We start from the raw sequence: 16,261 nt of genomic DNA on the forward strand, positions 1-16,261 counted from the left end.
TTAAAAGGAAAAACCAGATTCTTAAATAGAATAGGTTAGTTGATAGAATACTATATGGGCCAATGATGCACTTCTACAGACCAAACAGACTCTGCGTTGGTACTCACAAGAGTTTCCAAGATTGATGGACAAAAGAGAAACAAAATCTAAAGTGTACTTGGCCTAGTACCTGTGGTTGATGACAGAAATAGGTGTGTTTTTTTCTTCCCTTAGTCCTTTGGCAATGTGATTTTGAAGCTCCACCCACTAAGAAGTGAGGGGGGGCTCCCCCACATAACATGGAAGACCTCCTGTGCTTAGTACTGCTGTACTGGTAACACTCCTGAATAGCTTCAAGGGCAAACCCAGGGTAGCTTCCTGGGTAATGAGACATTTATGTCCAGAGACTTCAGCTGAAAGCCTGTCAGTCCTCGGAAGCAGTGTGTCTAGCTGAGAGGCAGTTGATATTGGTGACAGGAGTGAGCTTAGCCTGTCAGAAGGACTGCCCATCTAAGTCCAGCACAGATTCAGACCTGTAGAATTGCAATAAAAAGTAATGGCTGGTCCAAGTCATGGATAATCAGGGTGGGGTCTTTCTTTTTCTTTTCTTTTCTTTTCCTTTTTTTTTCTTTTCTTTTCTTTTGTGTGTGTGTATAAACTAGTTGAATCGTTAGGCCTGAATCCCAGTTACAGCTACTACCACTAACCCAAGATTCCTGATCTGTAACATTAGACAGGAAGACTCCCAGGGATGGTACTGCCCAGGGAAGCATTAGTGTAAAGTAAGTCCTCAGTGGATTATCAATACCTGACACCTTCAAAAAGTTCTTCAAGGGCTGGGTGGACAGCTCAGTTGAAAAAAATCCTTGTCATTCAAATGGCAGGACCATGTATGACTCCTATAATTCCAACACTAAGGGGGTAGAGACAGATTGACCTCTGGCCTGCACACACACACACACACACACACACACACACACACACCCCACACACATAGTTGAAGTCATTAGTTTTTATCAGTGATACCTATAATAAGCCTACTTTTTACCAACTCTAACATTTGGCAGGCTCCAAATCTCAGGAACTGGAAGGAAGCAAATTCGGTGAAGCCACCCACCGAGTAAATGTGTTGGAACGAATGTGTTGGACCTGACTTTTAGTTGTGAATTGTCAAAAACTTGGCAAGCCCACTGGTAAGTTGAAATTGCTGTTGTGTAAGCACGGATAGCAGAGAAATTTCCAAACAATACAAACAAAGGCTGCCTCTTTCCCTTGCTGGAGGCTAGTTGTATTTATAATTCTTGGCACACCACCTTTATGCACCAACCACGCCATGATGCAAAATTCCCTCTGCAATAAAGATTTTCTTCTTGGTGCCACCAAATCCCATTGAGGAAATGAATTCTATCTTGATTAGTAAGTCTTGGCAAGAGAGATCTTTCCCCTTCCCTTATTTATTCTGAGAATTTTATATACATAAGCCATGAAATATGATCTTATACATCCCCATTCTCCATCTTCCTGAATCTCCTACCATATTCCCCCAATACTTCCCTCTCCTAATTTTATTTTATGTTTTTGAGACTCCACTATGTCCAATTCATACTGTGTATATATACACCAGTATGAGCCATCCACACCATTTAAAAAGAATGTTCCTCCCCCAGCAGCCATCAACTGCCAATAGCCCCTCATAAATGAATGGGGCCTAGGGACTTCCTCTACTATCCATGCTGAGGTCATTGACTGGCTTTATATGATGCAGGTCTTGAGCAAGTAACCATGGCAGCTGTGAGGTCCTGTGTGCAGTAGCCATGTCCTGTCCTGAATCCATCCTTTCATAGTTCCCCTCCCCATCCCCTAGATATTAACTGTCTCTTCTTCTGTGATGTTCCCTGAGCCTTGATAAGAACTGAAATGCTGATAAAGTCATCTTATATCGGGCTATACACTCAGTTGGGAAGGAGACATCTTAAGGGACTGTCTGAGTTGGGGTTACTATTGCTGTGATGAAATAGCGTGACTGAAGGCAAGCTGGAGAAGAATGGGCTTCTACGGTGTACACTTCCATATCACAGTCCACTGTTGAAGGAAGCTAGAACAGGAACATCAACAGGGCAGGAACCTGGAAGCCGGAGCTGCTACAGAAGTCATGGGGCTGGTGCTGCTCACTGGCTGACTCTTCATGGCTCGCTCAGCCTGATTTCTTATAGAACACAGGACCACCAGCCCAGGGATGGCATCCCCCATCAATCACTAATTAAGAAAATACTCCACAGGCTTGCATAGAGCCTGATCTTATGGAGGCATTTTCTCAATGGAGTCTCCCTCCTCTGTGATGACTCTAACTTGTGTCAAGTTGACATAAAACTAGCCAGCAAAGTGACCAAACCATCTACTCTCTCTGCTGCCCCAGGACAGTCATGGCCGGTTCAAGACCAAGTGCTTCTTCCTGGGAGAACTACATCCAACCAACAGAAACAGGGTCAGGAGAACTATGAACATCACTGCTGCCTTCATGACTGCTCCCGAGCCCTAGCTTTTTTTTTTTTTTTAGAGGATTCCTGAGAAGATCCCCGGTGCTCTCATTCACATGGCTGGGCATCTTTTCCTTGGTTTCTCTTTTGCTGAGGTCATTGCTTAGTTGCCCTCACTCCCCGTGATTGACAACCACAAAAGACAGATGTCAGCACGAGATCTGAAGAGTTCATTCAGGGTCTTGCTTAGTCCTTTGGACTTACAGGTCTTGCAGGATCTGCATTCATTTACATAGGCAGCTAGGGACCCATGTGCTGGAAAACCACACTGCAGTCGGCCCCCAGAGGGACTGTAGAAAGCTTTATCTATATTCTTAGTTTTTAAAGGGTCATAGCTAAAGCACATCAGTTCTTAAGTATGTGCTGAATGTAACTTGGAGTACCAGAAAGCTGTGATCCCCTGAAACACAGGCACCAGGCCCAGGAGTGTGGGAGATCAAAGCCGTCAGCGACAGAGCCAGCTCTGAATTCAGAAGTTGGCAGAAATCATTATCCCCCATGGCGCTGACCCGCGTTTTCTTTTGTGGTTACTACAGAGTCGTGTTAGTAGACGGTTGATTAAGAGAATGAGATGCAGAGATTTAGATGCTTTGGGAGGAAATGAAAGAATGGACACCTGGTGGTCTGGAATGTGCGGTCTATCTGGATACTTGGTTCTTAGCAGCCTGATCATGCTGCCTCCTGAGCCTCTGCACTGTAGAGGAGACCCCTCGTGGCTGTAGTGTCCTCACCCCAGAGGCTGGCTGATCTCCCTGAAATGCTCACAGCCTGGTCCACATCTTCTTGGTACTGGGACTTAGGCTGAGCAGTTAAGAATAATACAGGAAAGACGCAGGAAGCTGTTACCGCAGGCACTGCGGAGTCCTACGGCTCTGTGACTGCTGGTGGTCTGGGCAAATCACACGCTCTGTCTGTTGAAAACACATGGCCTTCTTATCACATCTGAAAAGGCAAATCACTTTAGGCAAAGCTGGGGTGAGCCCACAGACCCAGCTCACACCATCTATGCCATCCTTGGGTTCTCATTCTTCAGTGTAAGGGGGATAAGCAAGAACCCACAGACAGTGCCGAGTGATGAAGTCCTCCGCAGCTTGGGAAATGACAGATTAATCATCTCACACTCATTAGGGCGCAGTGATTGCCACTCTGTGTTGTTTCGTGGCCCCTCCTTTGATGTTCTGTAAATAGGCTTGGCTGCTTGTTTGAAGACAGAACATTCTAGAAGCCAGTATGTAAAATTCCCATGAGGGCAGTTTTTTTTTTCTTTTCTATAATCACCAATATGACTCCATTATGGAACACTTTTTTTTTCTTATCCATACGGAGTTCACAGTGAGTGCCAGCGCACACAGAGAGGTTTTCCCTGGAGGTTTTGTAAACACAGACGCTGGGGGCAAGCCTTCCATTAACTAACAGCCAAGCAACACCTGCTGGGGAGAGCAGGGTTGGAGCAGGGGCCCAGAGGAGGAACCAGCCTCCTTGGATGGCCTAGGCTGTTTCTCAAGGCTCCTGGCCTCAATGCTGGCCACAGGGTCATTACAGGTCAAGCTCACACCTTTCCCGGGGAAGCTTCTGGTTATCATTTGTTGAAAGAACAGAAAATGTATATGAACATAAACCCCAGGAGGTGACCTGAGAGAGGAGAAAAGAGGCTGCTCCAGCCTTCAGAATTGCACCCTTCACTTTTAATCTGCTTGTTCAACTCTGTTTAATGTGCACACTGCTAAACTGTTTAAATGAGATGCCAAAATGATATCAATCTGGAAGGAGGGGAGAAGTTGTAGGGATTTTATGTAATATTTTCGGTAACTTTTCTTATGCAAGAACAAAACACACAGAACGGTAGAGACTTCCATAGCAACAGCTCGGCCGCCGGTTTCCTAGAGACTGCTCTAGGAAGGATGGAGGGTGGGACAGCCAGGCCAGTCCTGGATCTACAACCCCATGTGGGGGTTTTCCAGAAGTGGGTCACTTCTAATTGCTGATAATTGTTCTGGGGCTGAAATGGGTGCTCAGCAAGTGCTGTACCAATGCTTCTAGCCCCAGTGCTTCCAGCCCCAATCCTTTGAACAGAGTTGAAAGTGGCCTCAATTAACCTTAAAGGAATGAGATCCCACTAGCATGGATTCAAGCCCCTATGATTTCCAGCCATCTTCCTCTAGCCACTTCTATCTCTAACACAATGTCCAAATATGGGTTGTTGTTGTTTTGTTTTTTTTGTTTTTGGTTTTTCAAGACAGGGTTTCTCTGTAGCTTTGGAGCCTGTCCTGGAACTAGCTCTTGTAGACCAGACTGCTCTCAAACTCAGAGATCCTCCTGCCTCTGTCTCCCAAGTGGTGGGATTAAAGGCATGCGCCACCACCATGCAGGCCAAATACATTCTTATTTGTGACCGACAGTCATTTCTAAGGGTGCCCCACACAGACTTAGTTTGGGGATTGCTTTGCATGTGCTCTATGGGCGGTGGACAAAGGGGAGCTTAAACAATGTTGTCTACGTGGAAAGCACAACCAAGGCTCTCTGAGGGTTTACCCCAAACAATAGGGAGAATGAAAATATTACTGAAGCTCTTTGACAGCCAAAGAGGAGATTTTTGTTTTGCTTTGCTTTTCTAGAAGAGTCATGGAAAGGTCCAGCATAGGTTTCTTCTAACAGTTTTCAAAAGATTGACAAATCTATTTTAAAAAGTAGAAAAACAACATCCAGAAATCCTATTGAATCTCACCTGATTTCATGCACTTTAAAATTTTTACCTTTTTTCTCTCCCCCTTCTCTTCCTTTGAGTTCTCTTCTCTCTCCCTCTCCCCCTCATTCTCTCTCTCTTTCTACACACACACACACACACACACACACACACACACACACACACACGCACAGACACAAAGGAAGCCCCCCCCATGTGTGTGTGTGTGTGTGTGTGTGTGTGTGTGGAGGGGGGAGAGCAAGAGAGAGAGAGTTTCTTAAGCTTTGGGGCCATTTGTAAGGCAAAAGCAAACACCAAGATACTTCACTCTTAGGATTCCTGGAAACCAGAAACCCCAATCCCTAAGACAAGACAATCTCTAAGATACTCAACAATATTAACAACCATAATACAGAACCAAGCATGGTTGCTCATGCTTATAAATCCAGCACTTGTGAAGCAGAGGCAGGAGAATTGCTGGAAGATTAAGGTTAGCCTAGGTTACACAGTTTCAAAGGAACTTGAGTGAAACCTTGTCTCAAAAAAAAAATCAGTGTGTGTATGTATGTGTGTGTGTGAGTGAGAGAGAGAGAGAGACAGACACACACACACACACACACACACACACACACAGAGAGAGAGAGAGAGAGAGAGAGAGAGAGAGAGAGAGAGAGAGAGAGAGAGAGAGAGAGATCTCCAGTTCTCCAGTCCCGGGCTGTAATGAGATGAGATGGGAACTAAATGGTCAATGGCTGTGAGTCTCTCTAAAAATGGAGCTAGAGCTGGGCTGTACTCAAGAATATCCGTGCAGCAAATGAACTATTACAGGGCTAACTCTGTGATTTCCTCCTCAGTACAGACACACTTGCTCCCAGAATCACGGGCGACAATTCTTGACAATCTTCTTTCCCTTTCAGACATGCCAGACATGACACACACACACACACACACACACACACACACACACACACACACACACACCTTCCCTTTGGTTCATTTTCCAGGGCATTCGTGGTATTGAAGGATTCCGGCCAGTTTTCCTTGGAGAATAAACCCTACTGAGAAGTTACATGATTAGGGTCAATGAGACACTTTTTGAAAGAACACAACCTAGTGGCACAGCCTAGAACTCACCTGGAAAATGCAACCGAGAAACCGTCTTTATCAGGTCGATTTGTAGGTGTGACTGCAGGAGATTGCCTTGACTGTTAATTGATACAGAAGGGTCCAACCATTGTGGGTGGCACCATCCCTAGGCAACTGAGCTGAATAAAAACGCTAGCTGAGCACGAACCTGCGAGTGAGCCAGCAAGTAACATCCTCCATGGTTCCTGCCTTCAGATTCCGGCTTGAGTTCCTGTCTTGAGTTTGCCCAATGATGGACTGTGAGCAGGAAGTATAAACTAAAAATCATTCACCCCCAAGTTGGCTTTGGTCAGAATGTATTAGCACAGCAACAGAATAAAAGTAGAACAGAAGCCATGGGAAGGAAAAACAAACCAACAAGAATTCTACCTATGATGGTAAGAGGCAAATGACAAGGGGACAAAGCGAACAGGGGACGTTGAGACTTCTGGATCTTAAAGCTAGAATCTCCATTTCCATATGGGTAGACTCAGGCCCATGAAGGTTCAAAACTCCCTAAAACTGAATGAGCTCAGCTGCCCAGGCTTCACAGTGGTTCAGTGTGGGTGGCATCGAGAAGGGTAAGATCACTGGTCATATGAGCGGAGCCTCAAACACCAGTTGCGGGAAATATCACCTCCACATTCATCTACTGCTTATCATTTCAAAGCCACCATCAGAGGCCACAAGGCTTTCCTTTCTGAGGTACCCACAGTGACACTAGGTATCTTGGTTTACCTCGTCCTCTCCCTTCTGTGGAAGGAGCCATGTCCCCATTGCTGGAAGCACCCACGTTATCCCAATAGGAGCAGCCTATGGGCCAGGAAGCAACCTAATCTTAACAGAGACACCAATGCCCCTTTCTTTAATCACGGTCCCTCCGGACACAAGGCTGGAGGGGAAAGGAGTGTCCCTAGATGGGCAGGAATGGAGTACAGTTGAAGGTAACACACAAGCTAGCTCACAGGGGTGAACGGGAAACAGTGCCAACAGCAGCAGTGTGATCAGCTAGTCGAGGAGGGTGACCCACCCAGATGGGTGCAGGTGCACACTGTTCTGTGCAATTCTCAGGCCTCACTACGCACATGGGTTCTGAGCCAACAACTGTGGGGTGGGGGTCCAGCATGTTTGCACAAGCCCTCTAGGGGGTGCTGTTACCACTTTCAAAATCCCTGTCTAAGCTGTTACTGGTGGGAGCTGAAGGCTCATGGTAGTATCAAGGGCATGGGCATAGTTTGGAGGAGCTTCTCACGCTGACCACATGTCTCCTCTATGATGTGACGATGCCAGCTTTCTCTTGTAGTTGTTCCTGTGTCTGTTTGTCCTGCTGCACAACAGCTGCTGGAAATTGCATTCATCTCTATTCTACTGCCCTGTCCTGACATGTTGGGTGTAAGGGAGCTCTGAAGCCCTCTTGCTGCAGAGATAGAAACTTTCATTCCCTTCCTTTCTGAGTCCCCAAAGGTCTCAAGATCCCTCCAGAGGTGAGGCTGCCTGATATGGTTCCAATAACACTTCTCCCTGCGAAGTTTTATTTGGCTCACTTTACTGCCAGTTTAGGAAAACTTCATGTGAATAAGAATAAGCCTAAATAACTTGCCTAAACTAAAAATTAAAGATGCTTAGGCTGGGGAGACGGTTCAGTGGTTAGAGCACTGGCTGCTCTTATAGATATCCCAGGTTTGGTTTTTAGGATCCTTATAGTGGGTCACAATCATGTGTAACTCCAGTTCCAGGGGATATGGCTCCCTCTTCTGGTATCTAAGGACATTGCACACACAAAGTGCACAGACATACATGTAGGCAAACACAAATAAACCTTTTTAACTAAAGATGCTAAATAGAAAACTAAATCAAAATGTTTTTATTTGAGCAAACGAAGAGTCATGAACCAGACAGGAAGTGTTTGGGGCCATCTACAGGGATAGTACGGGTGGGAGAAGCTTTCAGAAGACAGGCCAGGAAGGAAGACAAAGACCACATTGTTTGCTACAGATACAGAGTTGGTCTGATTTTGTCTAAGTAAAAGTCCCTCCCATCTCCCAGTCTTGAGAAGAACCATGATATAGCAAGAACTACAGCAGGTAAAAGTATCATTTATTGTATCAAAATAGCACACCCACTATGAGGTGAGCCATTAAAGAGTTAAACTCCAATAGCAGGCTTGCTGCTGGAAGGACACTGAAAGAAATACTCTCCTGAATTCTTCAGAGACAAAACCATGTACTTAGCGAGGAGGAGCCAGGGGGGTCCCTCCCCCAGCACCTCTCATCCAACAACCCCACTGAACCAAACGTGTGCTCCCACGATCCCGTTTTAACTCAGTCACCATGTGTGACTCATCTCCCCACTCCGCACTTTGGGATGACATAACTGAGTTTGTCATCTGGACTGCATCTTTAAGTCTTGCATCTCAGAAACCCTGACAGAGATCCATCGATGGTGAGGTCACATGCCCAACCTCGTTCCAGGAAGTGTTCATTAACGGATACTGAAGGGTCCCAAGAGAAGCGCAGTCCCCTTCCTGCTGATGTGATATCAAGGACAGGTTCCGTCTGAATGATCCAGATTATCACTTGTTTGCAGAAGCAGAGATGGGAAGATGGACTCACTATCAAGGTTTAAACTAACAAGATCAAACCCCTGCTCTCTGGTAAACAGGAAAATTGGCCTTGAGTTCAATGGCTCATGGCCACATTATCTTCAGCCAACATGTGCAAAACAGAACCCTGGCCTTGCCAAGAAGGGATGCTCTGTCCTTATCGGGCAGCTTTTTAAAGATGGAGAGGGCATGCTCATGAGTCTCTATGACACACACGGGCTCTGAAGTCTGAGAAGCAACGGTGTACCACTCTCACAGTGGCGGTCATGAACCTGCTCAGCTGTTCTTTCTGCTCAGTGGAGGAGACCGTCTCGTGCTCTGTGACGTACCTAACACCCTCCCTAGTTTCCATTCACCAGTAGCAATTTTTCCCACTCTCAAGTCAATAACTAAAAAAATCCCCCTTAATGTATCTCTGGGGAAGCGGGTGGAACCAGTCCTTGGTTGATCTCAATGAAAACAAGGGCAATTGTCTCCCTAATAGAAGTTGATCCTGCACTAGAGATAGGGGCCCCCAAGTCAGATGCTCCTAATTTTACTCACAGCTCTCTATCCGAAGGCCCAATGTGTCAGGGGACCTCAAAAACAAAATATGTGTAATAAAAAATAATAGCAATATAAAAACAGATAATATTTATTAAAAGTATAATAGGTGCCAACTGTAATAAAATTCTATCTGGTTGAAGTCTCATGATACCACTGTACACTACGATTTATCCACATGCAGAAATCAAGGCTCAGAGGGGCTTAGGAACCTGTCCTGGTCACACAGCTGGGGAACTGTGGTGCTGACTTTGAAGCTCATTACCTATGCCTGACCCTCGCGCCTCTGCCCCAGGCTGTAGCCAGAGTGCACACCCGTGGCTAGCTCCTGCCCCACCCACGAGTCCTCCTCCTTCTAGCACCTTCATTTTGTTTCTTTCCCAGATGACCCCATCTCCACAGGCCCTTAACATGCTTTGGTGCGATCCATTCGCCTCTTTCAGCTTTAAGAATAGCCCACTTGCCTTTGCCGGCCATTGTAAGTAGATTAGAGATGGCTGTGTGGCCCAAACAAAGTCAAGGCAACTCAATTACAGGCCATTTACTGGACTCATTATAAGAGAGACATCTACTTTAGACTCTACGCAGGGCAAGAGGCAGGAGCCACTGGGGCTCCCTGAGCAGAAAATGAGGGCGGTAATGATAATTTGTGCCAAAGGGATGTCATTTAAGCCAGAGGCTTCTGAATCCAAATCCCCCCACCAGTTCCATTGCAGGGGACAAAGAAAGCTCTTTTTAGTTCAAGTCAGTTTGAGTTGTAACTGAACTGAATGTGACAGACACATGCCTTCCCTCTCCGTGGCTCTGTATTATCGTCTGCAGGATTGGCTGCTGAGAAGACTGGCTTTTTCCCCCAAGCGCCTCAGAGATACAACTGTTAGGAGCCCACAAGGACCACCCGAGCCACAGCATCCAAGAGGAGCTAGAGTTTTGTTTGACTCTTGGGATCCACAGGTTCTATCCGGGCTGTGTTGGGCAAGATTGGCAGAAAAGAACTCACATTCCTTTGTCGATAGCAAGTTCTATTTTCAAAGACCCCTCTGGGAAACTCAAGAGAAGCCTACACTGTGATTGTCATGTCACGGCAATGTGGCAGTGGGGGCAGAGACTTTAGGGAAGGTAAGATGTGGTCCCTGCCTTCTGCACATTGCTACCATGTTTCTGTCTGAGGGGGAGCATCCTGGCCTCCCAGATCGGTGTCCTCCAGGGAGAGGACCGAGGAAGAAAGTTCTAGCTCATGTAAGATGGATGTAGAGACCATGAATCGCACTGGAGGGAGAGGGGAAGATAAGGATCCCAGCTCTGGGGGAAGGGAGGTGGATGAGACCTGGACAGCTGAGAGCTGCAGCCACTTCCCTTGTCCTGCTACTGTATGGTTTCCTTCTGTCTACCTCCATGTCCCCAATGTCCCCATACAAAGCCTCTGCCTTTCCAGAAAGGGTTCCTCTCAAAGTGGACGGCAGCCCATTTGTCCAGAGGGAACTCCAAGACACACGCGCCCAATGCCTCTAAGAACACTGGGAACACAGACTGCAATGGCAGCCTGAATCTAGGAGCAATCATAAAGAGGTGACACCATCAGAAAACTCTCTAAATGGTCTTTTCATCCCTGGCTAAGAGTTGGACTTGGCTAATATCTCTTAGGAGAACAAGACACATCGCTCAGGAGCCCCAGAGAACTGACATCGGACCACAGACTAACTGGGCAGTTACACCTGAAAATATCCACAACACTTCACTGGGCACGGTGGAACACATTGGTCATTCCAGCACTCCCAAGGCTACAGCTGAGGACTGTAAATTTGACACCAGCCCATACTACATGACGTGTGCAAGGCCAGCCCCGGCAACATAGTAAGAGCCAGTGTCCATAAACAGAAACGGGCTTTGGGAAGTCACTCTAGTTGGGAAAGTGCTGAACATGCAAGCATGAAGCCCTGAGTTCAAGCCCCGCACTCACATAAAACACCAGGCATTGCTGGTACATGATGGAATCCCAGCATTGAGCAGCCAGGGATGGGTGGATTCCTGGAACTCATTGGTGGGTCATCCTCACTTACAGGGTGAGCTTCAGGAGAGTGAGAAACCCTGCTTCAAAATAAATAAATAAATACCCAAACCAAACCAAAACAACACCCCCAAACCAAAAACTAAACAAGTGGATGGAACGCCCCAAAAGTGACATCTGAAGTTGTTCCCTGGGCTCCACACCCATGCACATACAGGTATGCATCTCATACACAAGAACACAATACACATATACATACAATAGACCTAAGTCACCCCCACACAATGTGCACAGACTCACAATAAAAACATACACATACACAGCTCTATGATACACACACACACATGCACACTTCAAATTGCACGTATACTAACACACATACATGTGTGCATACACATACATATGCACAATACATGCATACTAATATATACATATAAACATATTGTAAGAGGCCGCTTGTTTGTTCCTGGCTGTTCAGCCCCAAAATAACCACCTAGAAACTGTATTAATTATATCACTGCTTGGCCCATTAGCTCTAGCTTCTTATTGGCTAACTCTTACATCTTAATTTAACCCATTTCTATTAATCTGTATATCATAGCAAGGCTGTGGTCTACCGGGTAAAGTTCCAGTGTTTGTCTCTGTTGGGGCTACATAGCTTCTCCTGGCTCTGCTTTCTTTCTCCTAGCATTCAGTTTAGTTACCCTCCTAGCTCTATTCTGTTAAGCCACTGGCTGAAACAACTTCTTTATTCATTAACCAATAAAAGCAACACACAGATAGAAGGACCTCCCAAGTCATAAACATACATATATATGCACATAACACGCATGCATACTAACTACACACTTACACATATAAACACACACATATATATACACACAATATATATACACTCTAATGCCACATACAAATATGCAGACACAGACATATACATGCAATGCACACATGTACATACATACAAGCTAACATATACACATACACATATGTGCACACTTACATGCATATACACATGCATACATGCATAGTAACGCACATACAAACACATATGCATACACATCCATGCTTATATATACACACCACAAAAAAGGAACAAAAGACAGAAAGGACTGAGCCTCCCTGCTGCAATTACAGCTTGATCCTTCTAGCACCTCTGCACTCTGAGAATTTTCCAGAAAGACACAAGATGCCACAGGCCCATTCCTTATGGGTTAAACTGTGCACCACAGTCAAAGGCATAATTTGGGGAACTTGAGAGCCAAGATGACTTTTAAGTGGGTTAAAGAATGTGGAACAAAGGCGGCGGGTGGTGGGTCGGAAGGGCTCTCTGGCTCCTCTCTGTTCCGAGCTGGAGTCAATTTGCTGCTCAAATGTTTCCCACAACAGCAAATAGCTCTGAAAGTCTGAACCAAGGCTGGGCTGCCTGGCAACCCAGATGTGTTTGGGGGGAGCTGGGGAGGAGACAGGGGCTGGAGCAGGAAACTATTTCTTTACTTCTTCCCAAGCAGAAAGAAAACGGTTCCTTTTGTCTGTTCCGGGAGGACACGTTTAAAATGACAAGTCAAAGAAAATGAAAACAAGCCCTCGCCTTCGCAGGCATGCGGTGGGGAGAATAACAGACATCGGACAGGGTGCAGAAAAATGAATTTCTGCAATTTTCTGATTTTCTTCCAAAGGTGCTGTCGATGCAAACTTGATTGTGTCTTAGGGTCTCCTCTGGTAATGGGGAGTCTGAGAACAGACCAGCCCTTTCTTGACCTCATAGCTTTATGGCCAGTTGGGAAGGTAGGGGCAGAAATGGCCAGGGTGGTCCAGGTATCTGGAAAATGCTTTGGGGAGGAGGAGCTGTGGGGTTCTTTTTGTTTTTTTTATGTTTTTGTTGTTTTCTTTCTTTCTTTTACAAATCTTCAAACATGAAAGAGATCAGAAGAGAAAAGATGTCTCTGTGAAATTGAATTATAACAGCATCAGGTAGCGTAGGCTCAACAATTAAGAGGAGTGAACTTGAGGATGCAGGACTGGATGGGGGTGGGGAGGGAGAGACCTACTTCAAACTCTGGTGCTTCCTGATAGGGGACATGGCTGGTGCTGCCAAGGGGCATGGCAGCACTCAAAGAGCCAAAGGCTTGGAAGTGGCTTCTCTGTGGTGGAGTCCATGCAGCTCCCATCCCAGAACACATGCCCACATGGGGCCTCACAATGAGACCCGTCTGAGAACAGAGCCTCTGTGAGGTGCCACCAGTGAGCGGGCCCTGGTACTCAATGACAATGTCCTCACAGGGTGAAGGAAGGGGGCGCTGAGATGTAAAAGTCACGGAGCAGCAACGAGAAGGAAGGTGTTGACAGGCAGAAGCTGCAGTGAGCACCGCAACCACAAGCTGAGGGACGAGGGCCACACCGCCAGGAGCCATCAGGAGCGAGAAGGGACAGGAAGGAATTTTCCCTAGACACTTTGCAGGCACCTTGACTTCTGACTTCTGGCCTTCAAACCTGTGAGGGAAAGAAGCTTTGCTGCTTTAAGTTACAAAGTTTGGAACTAGTTGTCATGACAGATGCAAAAATCTCATTGCTACTTTGTGTGTATGGGGGGCGGGCGAGGATACATGCAGGTATGCAAATGTGTCTGTGGAGCCCAAAGGCAGACATCAGGGCCTCCCTCCAGTACTCTCCAGCTTGTTTTCTGGGACAGGGTATCTCACTGGACCTGGGCTCACTGATTCAGCTAGACTGACGGGTTGTGGGGAGAGGCAAGGACCCTCTGACCTGCCTCTACCATGCCAGCCAGGATTACAGGCACCACACCACCCAGCTCTTACCGTGGGCTCTAGGATCCAAGCTCAGGTCCCCACGCTTATACAGAGAGCACTTCACCAACTGAGCCATCTCTCCAGCCCCTAATTATTACTTCTTGGATGCAAAAAGAACACCTGCAGGCATTTGTGTCTGTCACGTGACAGCTCTAACAGGACTGGGCTACCTAGAGTGACAGTTGGTTTTAGCCTTCAATATAACCTAGGGTCACCGGGGAAGAGGATCCTTTTTAAAATAATATTTTGTTTTAAATTACGTTAATGCATGTGGTTCTGCGTGTAGGTATGTGCACATAAGCACAGGTTCCTGAAGAGGCCCCAGGAAGATGTCAGATGATCCCCTGGAGCTGGAGTCATGGATAGGTGTGGGCCACCATGTGGCTGCTGGGAACCACGTGGTTGCTGGGAACCACACTTAGGTCTTCTGCAAGAGCAATTGTTCTTAACCACTGAGACACCTCTCTGGCCCCAGGTAAGAGATTCTTAATGAAGAATTATCTAGATTAGACTAGACTATCTAGACTGTCTTGTGGGCATGTCTGTGAAAGATTGTCTAAATGACATAGGAAGACTTTGTCCATTGTGGGCGGCATCATTCCCTAGGCAGAGCGTCTTGAACAGCACAAGAAAAGAGAGAGCTAGCTGGGAGCGAGTAACGGATTTGCTTATCTCGCATGCTTTTGACTGTGAATGTGATGTGATTTAACTGCTTGGCTTTCCCCGAATGATGGACTGTAAACCTGATCAACCAAAAACCAAATAAGCCTTTCCCCCGTCTAACCTGCTCATCAGAATATTGTATCACAGCAACAGAAATGAAACTGTAACACTCTTCAGATGGAGGCACTTATGAATACCCCTTTCTGGCTTCTCTTTAAAGCCACAAAGCCTGGCAGTAAACTTTTCGTTTATTACCAGTTGCTGAGGCTGTCAGGTGGCCAATCCCTTCAGAAGCAACACTGGAGCATGCAGGGCCTGTGTCTCCTGTTTCTTTTAGCTCCCTAGGTGTGGCATACACCCTAAAGGTTGGTCACCGTGAGCAGGTAGGCAGTTGGATTTAGAACTGTGAAGCATGCTTAATAAACTTTGCAATCCTCATGACTATCTAATTCAGGATATCTTTTATCAGTCCCAGAGGCTGACATCACTCCCTTCTCATCACCTGTCCTGGCCACTGATCACTGCCTCTTTCTGGTTTACCTGTTCAAGACATTTTATACAACTGAAATCACAGTCGCTAGAGTCATAAGTATGTGACTTCTTTCAGCATTGTATGTTCGAGGTTCACCTACACGACGGCATATCTCATAATTTAATTCTTTATCGGTACTTCATTTTCTTCCACTACATAGGTACCTCACATTTGCTAATTCACCTAGCAGCTGATGAGTGGTTTCCATGTCTGGCTATAACAATAATATTTCTGTACATGTTTGTGTCCTCTATGCCATTGTATGGCATGCTACCCTTTGACCTCTGGTGGGAGTCCATGACTCTGCTTTTTGTGCTGGCTGGTTACAAGCTGACTTTATTGGATTAACCTTCCTAGTCCCTATAAAGGAGGTGGGAGCCAGCCTCAGTGGCATTTGTCAGGCTTCTCAAAAACAATCCACCTCCTCCACTTGGGAACCAATGCTCTCTTAGCCCTCTTGTAGACGAAGTCCCATGGTACATCTCTTTAGCTGCTTTCCTGCATTCATCCTTTTTAGTCATTGACTGGAACATGCTAAGAACACGTCACAGTTGGGATTGGTTTTTATTTATTTATTTATTTAAATGTGTTGAGATTATACCAAGGCTATGTTGACTCGGTTGGGGAACCAGGGGTCACTGATTATGGTGACTCTGCCTCACTCAGCGGTCACAGGGATCACAGCTAATGACTCAGTTTGTATACAAGAGTGAGGGGAGAAAGGGGCATCGCCTCTGCGCCATCTTAGGCTACTACATTCCTCGCCCATTTTATGGTCCCAC

At 46.2% G+C, this 16,261-nt stretch overlaps 1 protein-coding gene across 2 annotated transcripts in view; it reads right to left on the reverse strand.

Moving 5' to 3' along the window:
* Nucleotides 1–16,261, reverse strand: part of Tmem132c (transmembrane protein 132C) — a 317,389-nt gene that overhangs the window by 176,865 nt on the left and 124,263 nt on the right. The window lies entirely within an intron of this gene.

The sequence above is a fragment of the Microtus pennsylvanicus genome, chromosome 1 (genome assembly GCF_037038515.1).
Source record: "Microtus pennsylvanicus isolate mMicPen1 chromosome 1, mMicPen1.hap1, whole genome shotgun sequence".
Lineage (NCBI taxonomy): Eukaryota > Metazoa > Chordata > Mammalia > Rodentia > Cricetidae > Microtus > Microtus pennsylvanicus.